Source organism: Pteronotus mesoamericanus, unplaced genomic scaffold, assembly GCF_021234165.1.
Source record: "Pteronotus mesoamericanus isolate MK-2021 breed Mesoamerican mustached bat unplaced genomic scaffold, CSHL_Meso_final contig_90, whole genome shotgun sequence".
Classification (NCBI taxonomy): domain Eukaryota; kingdom Metazoa; phylum Chordata; class Mammalia; order Chiroptera; family Mormoopidae; genus Pteronotus; species Pteronotus mesoamericanus.
The window spans coordinates 30,681,635-30,690,469 of NW_026555277.1; positions in this window are offsets into that span (position 1 = coordinate 30,681,635).

The following is an 8,835-nucleotide window of genomic DNA, read 5'->3' on the forward strand; positions in this document are numbered from 1 at the left end:
TACTTATCTATATTTATATCTATTGACAAAGATATCCCAACACAACAAATCTCTCATTTCTCTCCCTGCCATCCCTCCAGTAGAATCCTCTAGCAAAGCAATGCATAACCCCAAATAAACATTTATTCAGAACTTTGCAGTTTACAAAGCATGTTCACAAGTAAAACCTTGTTTAAAACCCATACCATCCCTGGGAGATTGTCCCCAGTTTACAGAAGAGAAACTCAGAGAGTGGTTCTTCCCCACGGCAACTGGTTGGTGGTTGATAGAGCCAGGACTAGAAGCCCAGGTTGTCCGCTTCCAGCACCAGGCACCTTGCCAGGCCTCCCAGCTGCTACCTGCACTATTTCTTCCATGGCCCGAGTCACGTGATGCTGGCCTCACGTCTCCTCTGGCACAAGGTGAACGCCAGAATACCTGGGCATGGGCAAGAATGCTGGGGGCGGAGGAGAGAGAGTGGGCAGGTGGAAGGCACGATGGAGAATAGAGATCAAAAAGGTTCTGAGAAGGCCAAAGAGGTGGGCATCCTGTTCCACAATTCAATGTGTCATCCATCAGCATACCAGGTAAGGAAGACCCTAACAGGTGCCTCCTTCTCATGACTGCTCCATTGTTTGGGGACACACAAACAATGTCAATTTATCATTTGTCACCGTCTTGCTCGAAACTGTATGGCAGCGGAGCCAAAACCCCAGTGTGGCAGTCAGACTGCTCCCATGCTTGGTATGTCACAGGAACTTGTGTCCGAGAGGCCCGTAGAGATCTGTGCTCTGCGCCATGGGTTGGGGCAGGAGATCCCAGAGACCTCTCTGTAATGCACATCCGCTTGGTTAATACACTCCAGAGGCTCCCATGCCCTTTGGAATCAAGTCCAGCCTCCATAACCTGGACTCACAAGGCCCTGTGGGGTCTGGCACCTACTTATTTTTTCAGCCTCACCTTCAGTTACTTCTCACCTGCCCTTCTGCTTGTTGACTCTATTCAGGATCCCAGAAAAGCAGGCCAATCTTCCGCTCTTCCTCTCTCTGAGGGCCTGCTCCATATACTGTATCGTCCACCCAGGGCACCCCTGCTCCCCATTTTTCCCCTGGCTAACTGCTACACAGTCTTCAGATCTCAGCCCAAACGAGGCTTCCTCGGGTGGGGAAGGGTTGCTTTCCTGATGAGTCAGCTCACCCTGACACTGTCTCCCCCACCCCCGAGTCTTACCTCCCTTCTCCCTGGGTCTTCCTCTCTCTGGCACTTACTGCACTGAATTTTAAAGGCTAACTTACTTGTTTCTCTCTCTGTCTGGATAAGCGCAGTGGCTGGTGCATTATAGGACCCCCTAAACATGTAATTAATGAGAGGAGAATGATGTGGTATGTCTGTCACCCCACGGTGGCTGACAGGTATAAGACCTTGGCAATGGAATTTGGCTTCCCAGCCCTGGCAGGTGTCACATAAACGCTGCTGCCTTCATCTACAGGGCCCATTCCTCTCTGCCATCGTCTGGAAACTCTTAAGCCTTACAGGACAAGGTATGTGACAAAGGGCAGTGACTCTTGGTAGGTGCTAACCACAACTTTTCAGTGGGAAAAATCAGAACATCCTCAGGTTTACAAGGTAGAAATGGGACCAGCGGGCTGCTACCAGGCTCCCCGGGCCAGGAATCCATTCCTGCCTCCGGGCAGGACTGGCCCAGTCACAGGCAAGTGGGTGTCTCCCTACATGATTAGTAGGTACATATTATTATTAATATTATTGGCAGTCTAATAATGGTTCCACTAAAAATAAGCAATCACAACCTCCCCGGGTCACCCTCCCCAGAGGTCAGTAGAGCACAGGAAACCAGGCTCAACAGTGTAAGGTCTGACCGCAGTCCCAGGTCAGCCTGCTTGCCCGGTGCTTGGAGAAGGAAAGCAGGAGGGTTCTTCCTCAGAAGGGAGCAAAGGAAATGTTCCAGAGGCAGGTGTGGGGTGCACAAGGTCATTGGGGTCACCATCAGGCATCTCCCCTGCCATTTACAGTCAAGTTAACCCTTCCCCCGTGCTCCAGGCTTTTTGGCACACAAAGTCCTCCTCCACCCATGACCTCATTGGGTGCGGTTCCACCAGGTGACCTGTGCAGCCCGGTTTAGGGAAGCTGAGGCCGGGGCAGAAACTGACTCTGGATCTGTTTCCTAGAGTTCAGAGCCCTATGTGAGTGGCTGGGCTAGAGTCAAGGAACAAGATATTTAGTTACCAGTCTGATGCCCTTCACGTTTTCACATGCTGCTTCTCAGTCTGGAAAGAAGAGAGGAAATGGAACAAACCAGTCCATGTGCCTCACAGTTCGCACTGTCAATAAATACACAAGTGCCTAGTATGTTCCAGGCACTGCTCTGGGCTCTAGGAATACAGCAGTGACTAAAACAGATTAAAAAAAAAACAGAACAAAACAAAACACAGCCCTGGCCTGATGACTCAGTTGGTTGGAGCATCGTCCTATACACCAAAGGTTGCGGGTTTAATTCTCAGTCAGGGCACATAGCTAAGTTACAGGTTTGATCCCCAGTCATATCGATGTTTCTCTCTCTCTCTCTCTCTCTCTATCTCCTCTTCCTCTCTCTCAAAAAATCAATAAACATATCCTTGGATGAGGATTTAAAAAAAAAACAAAACCCAACCTGTCCTCATGGATGTTACATTCTGGTTCTGTATTAACAAGTGGTTATCAGGTGATATGTGATCCTGGAATTTAACCGTATTGAATCACATAGTGAGAAATGGGCAACCTTTCCAAGTCTTTCAAAGCTTCACGGGCTTTAAAAAGACCTCAGGCTGCGGCTGTTGCCCTTAAACAAAATGGGCACGGCTGCAGGACCCACTGTGAAGTTAATCTCATTGCTGGGTTTTCATACAAGTGATGCTAACCTTCCACTAAAAGTAGTGATATAATCTCTTTTTAAGTTCTCAACTTTTTAAATCAGCGAGTCCTTGTAAAGAAGGATCTAAGAGGCTAATAAGACAAGCGGTCAATGGGTGTAGCAAAGCACTGCGTGTTTGGGAGACTTGAACTTGGCAGTGCCAAGAGCCTGGCCAAGAGCATGGCTACCTCTCAACACTCGAAAAGCTCATGTCACCTTGTTCTTGGGCTTTTAAGAACCAGAACTGGCATAGGCCAAAGTTTCACTGATTAATGCTTTCATTTATCCCACACCTGCCACCGTGCCCCCCACCCCGCTAACCCCCCTCCAGCCACCCCTGGGCTCTCCCCACGCTGTCTCTGGGAGAGAGGCCATTCGAGTTAAGTCTGGAGCCGGACAGCAAACACCCTGCCCTTCCTCCTGCCGCTGCCAGTGATTTATCTCCCTTATCTCAGTCTCCACACTTTCACTGAGGGCAAAGGTCACTGGCAGGCAGCTCCCTCCAAGTTAATTACCCTTCTCAGAGCCAACAAGCTCCTCCTGCTCTGAGGAAGAACTGTGTCCAGTCCCTACTGAACCAGTTTCTCCCCAGGTCAATGGATTCCTCAGAAGCAAGCAATGGGGCATTACCAAAATATAAGGTACCTGAACCCCAGGTAGAAAGACAGGACCTGGAAAACTGAATTTTGTGCTCCCTCTAAGAGCCTGAGGTTCAGCTGAATCTGGAACTCGACATTCTTCGTTGGAAATGCCTGCTCTGTATCCTCCCCACGTGGCTGAGCAACGGCCCACAATTATCTTATCTGGACAGTAAGTACCTGGATTCAAATCCTGGGTTCACCACGAGGAGGAAGTGGCCGAGTGGCCTGAGGCAAGAGGTTTAACCACTCTAAGCCTCCGCAGTCTTGGCTCTAAAGTGGGAGTTACGATGGCTTCTGCGTGTCCTCAGTTGTTTGAAGGATTCCACGACATGATGTATGTAAAGTGTATTGTACCGAAACTGGCTTGGAGTGAGAGGTAAAGAAACACTGGCTGGTCTTAACATGGGAGTGGTTTTTATCTTGGTAACCAAAAGGGCCTCGAAGAGGTTTGCAGGAAGACAAGAGGAAAGAGGGAGCCCCAAAATAGCCCGTGCCCCTTTCCCTTCAAAATGCGAGGTCCCTGAAGTCAGAGGCCAGGACTCTCGATCCATCCCCACCACTCGCCCTCTCCTGATTCCTACGCACACTGGACGTGTCGCCGAAGATACAGATGTGAGGCAGGATTTCACCAAGAGAAATAAGTGAGGGGACACAGGCGCCCTGACAGGAGCAATCTGGGGCCCTCATATCATGGATGAGGGGGTTTGGGAAAGACCTTTCTCTTTACCAGCATGAGGTGGGGGGTACTCCGTCTCCCCCACACTGCAGTCCTTCACTTCACTCAGAACCTGGGACCAAGGAAAGTGAAGATACTCAGCCGCGGTCTCACTGTGCGTATCCCGGCTTCATGGCCAATAGTTTCATGAGGATGTGTTCCCTTCGCCTGGCACAGTGTCCAGGGCTCAGGAATTATTCACCACTTGAATGAATGAACAGTTTGTGAACCAAATCTTCTACTGGGAAGATAGCATATAATTTAGCAGGGGCAGCGCTTCTCAGCCTGGAATGCCTCAGGTGTCATCTGGGAACGTGTTAAAATGCAGGTACTGATTCAGAGAGTCTGGGACAGACTGGGATTTTGCATTCCTAGCATGCTTCTGGGTCATTCTGACCCAGCTGGCCTTCGGCCATAACCTGGAACAGGATTGCCTGGATTTGAAGCCCCACTATGCCACTTACCAGCAGTGCAGCCTTGAGCCAGTCGCGAGGCCTGGGTTTACTTGCCTGTAAAACGGTGCTGGGGTGAGTGGTGATAATACGTAATGCCTTACGGAGATGCTGGGAGGTTTAATTTGGTCACATGTGTTAAGCACTTTGCCCAGTGTCTGGCACGTATCAGGTGCTCCAATGTCTCTGGCTGTTTTCAGAAGGTAGAAAGAGAGCCTACCTTACAGGAAGGCAGCCCTCTGCTTTCTGTCCCAGAACCCCACCCCAGAAGAGCCAACACATTCTTCTCTGGCATCAGGCTAGCCTTGGTTTAAACTACACTGAAACAGCCCTGAGACCAAGAAGAATGAGTTCACCCAGCCAAGATGACGGTAGGAACGGCCCAGGGCACACGTCACCCCCACCCTGCTCTCCCACAGCTGGGAGAGCTGAGCAGAGTCAGTGGCCACAGACGCCTTTCCCGCCTGAGGTTCCAGCTGGCTGTCCTTTGGGTCTGTTTTCTCCAAAAACCTCTCAGAGCTTTCAAGATCTCTGAGATCCTGAAGAGCCAGGAGGGTAATAAAGATGATGAGGTAGCTGTGGAATCCTGCTGATACCATCAGGGAAGAAGGCAGGCATGTTTACCAGGGGAGTTCTCAGAAATTAAAAGCCCTCTGGGTCCATGAGATCCACAGGGGCTTTAGAAAACTGAGGTAAAGGGAAACAGGTGCCCAACGGTTGGCTCCTTTTCCTCTGGCTGAGGAACCCCTTTTCTCTACTCTCAGCAGCCCCTCCCCACCTCCCTGCACCACTCCCTACCCCTGGGACATAAGCATCCACATCGCTTATACTGACTTGAATGGCTAGCAGCAGCTTGAGTAGAAGTCTGGAACTTTTGTCTTCCCCGGAACCCGAGTCTTTGTCTGATGGGAAAAATACTCTACTGAGAACATTTTAGACATCAGCCATGGGAAATTCGCAGTTGAAGAGAAAATGATGTAGTTTAAGGTCAGGGAGCCCCAAGTGCAAATCCCAGCTCCAGCATTTACCAACTGTGTATCCTTGGGTAAGTCACCAAGTTCCTAATCTATAAAGTGGGGGTAATAGCTCCCATGCAGGGTGGTTACGGGACTAGAGACAATGTGTAGGAAGTGCCCAGGATAATGCCCGAGATTGACATTGGCAATCCCCCCATTAATGACTGTGAGTGCCCTTCCTGACCCCCCCAGGTAAGGCTGACCCTTCCCTCCTAGGTCGTCCTTGTCTGTCTTCTCTTCCACCAGTTTAGCAGGTAGACTTCTGGGAATCATTCCATTTGTGTCTGTTTCTTTTCCCCACTTTGCACCATGAGCTCACGGAGGGCAGCAGGGGGCCTGTCTGATTGGGTCCGTCTGAATTTCAGACCCTCACCTTAGAGATAGAGGGAGCTCTCCCTGGGTGCCTTGCCTATGTGTCGCGGGGCTGAGGCTTAGCTGAAGGAGAAGGCCTGTGGGGAAGGGGCAGCGGCCGAAGTCAGACCCTCAGTCCCAGGCTGTTACAGCCCCACCGAGACTGCATGTCTCTCCTCCCTGGTGGACAACCTCTGTGTGATCCCGGCTCCCCAGGGCGGGTGAGGTCCTGGCATGTGCAGGCAGGGAAGCTCTAAGCTCTGGGTTGGGCATTTTCTCCATTGTTTTATTCTCTCTCTCTCTCTCTCTTATCTCCAGCTAGTTAGTGATTAACTGCTTTTTGAAGGTTTCCCAGCCTCCAAAGCTCCCTAGGAACACAGGTGGCCATTGGGTTGGAGCAGAGAGCCTGACTCAGAGCCCAGTTCTCTGTGCAAGACAAGGACCCAGAGGGCAAAGCCAAGAAGTTTGGCGCTGCATTAACTGGCACGGGTGCTGCTTGGAAGGGCAGCAGGAGGCGGTGGAGGGTGCGGGGGGCTTGAGGGATGATAGCCAGGACCTGGGAGAGAGAAGGTTTACTTTCTCTCATCACCCCACCTCCACCCCACTCCCAGGGTTTCTGTACAGACCCTGACCTGTGTAGCAGCCATCAGATAAGAGCTGCAAACGGAGTAACTCTAATCTGATAGCAGCCACACGGGGCAAGGTTTGTACATGAGTTGGAGCAGCCCCCGCCCACCCCTTTCCCGCAAGCCCTGCCTCAGGGAGGCCATCAAGGAGACAAGGAGACCAGAAAGAAGGACCTTTCCTGGGGACACAAAGACCATTTCCTTTCTGAGTGTGAGCTCCACCTTTTCCTTTCTTTAATGCTGGGATTTTTGATTTGGGGTTTGGACTTCCTTGGAGAGACTTTCAGGGAGACCTTTGACCTCCTGAAAATACACACAATGAGCAAAAACAATTAAGAATGTACATCTAAGTACCTCTTCCTAGAAATGGGTTTCCATGCTCAGCTAAAATGATGTGAATCAGACCTTGTCAAGTCTCACCCCAAATCCCTCTGCTCACTTCTTGTTTATTTCATTTGGTTGGGGTGGCAGCAAACCCTTATCATGACATACAGGACCCTGGCTGTCCTCTGTCGCCCTCTCCTTCTGCCCCAGCCTGGGTCGCAGCACTCACGCCCCATGGGCTCCCTCTCTGCCTGGGCTTTGCTGTTCCAGCTCCTCTCACAGACTCCCCCTTCTCATAGCTGTGACCGGCACTCTAGCTAAATCAGCGTCACTCCCTCCTCCCCCCGAGTTCCCCTCAGCACCTTGTTCATACCTTCATATCACCGAAGAGGTCTTGCTCTGCTTGCTTATTTAGAGTTTAGAATGCAAGCTCCTCGAGGGCGGGACTTCCTGGAGCTCAATGCCAGAGCTTCAGGGGGCGGGGGGGGGCATGGGAGACCTCAAACACATTGTAGGATGAATGAGTGAATGTGAAGCTTTCCTTGGGTCCTCAGAGGGGTTGGTTGTAAACCCCCAAATTTAAGAACTATTGCTCTAAATCAAACTACAGTCTCTGAGTCAAATCCACTACATGGTTTTTGTACAGCTTGCAAGCTAAGAATGTTCTGCATTGAGTAATTGAAAAAAATCAAAAGAAAGGTAATTATTTAGTAACATGCAAAAATATATGAAATCCACACTTCAGTGCCCTTAACAAGTTATGTTGGAGTCATCCATTCATTTATTCTGTATGGCTGCTCTCGCACTACAGCAGCAGAGCTGAGCGGTTGCAGCAGAGACCGTCCGACCTGCAAACCTCAAACGTTGACTGTCCCGGTCTTCACAAAAAGCCTGCCACCCGCTGCTCTAACTCATGCTAAGAGGGGTGATAGGGGCAAAATTCAATTAGATACATGACAGAATGGAGGAAGGGAAAGAAAGAAAAATAGAAGGGCGAAAGGAAAAGAGAAACAATAAGGAGAAAAGAAAAATAACATTTTATTGAGCACCTATTACGTCCCGGCACTGCGTTTGGTGCTGTGCCTACTCTGTTTCTCAGCTCTAGATAAACCTTTGAGCAGAGGCAGAATCTTTGGCCAGACCCCATTCCCAAATTCTGTGCTTCCTCTGAGCACCAGCTGCCCATTGACCATCGACCCCCGCTGCTGTCACTCAGGCACTCAGCTCTGACCCCTTTCCCATAGCATTTCCTGTTCCAGACATTTCTCTCTGCAGAGATCAAAGCTTGTTTGTCCCTCTCAGTCCCTAAAAGTCTGCTCTCTACCACGTGACAGGCGGAATGAAGAGAGGTTTTCTCTGTATCCCTTTCACCCCACCGTGCTCCCCAGCATGGCATATGACACACAGGGAACTCAATAAATATTTGCTGAAGGATTAAGTTATTCAGTGAACCATGCAGAACCTTAGCTGGGTTATCCACCGTTTCTCAGGGTAGAGGACCCCAGTGGTTGGCATCAGGCAGATGCTTGCCTGCGATGTGACAATCCCCCCTGAGACTGTTCCGTAGAGACCTGTTCTCCCACCTTTCTGCCCTGCTGCCTCTCTCTGGAGCTGCCCCCCTCTCAGCCCCAAAGCCCATGTCCCTTCTGCTTGCCTACCACTGTTCTAGGGTCTTGACTGGTCCAGGGGTAAAACAGTCATAGAATGAGGGTTGGCAAGGGTGGACAAATACAGCAGAAAGAGGGGTTATAATTGGAAACCGCGCTCCTCCTATGGTTGCTCTAAGACGGGAGTAGAGAAAACCAAGCCAGCAGGCTCCATCA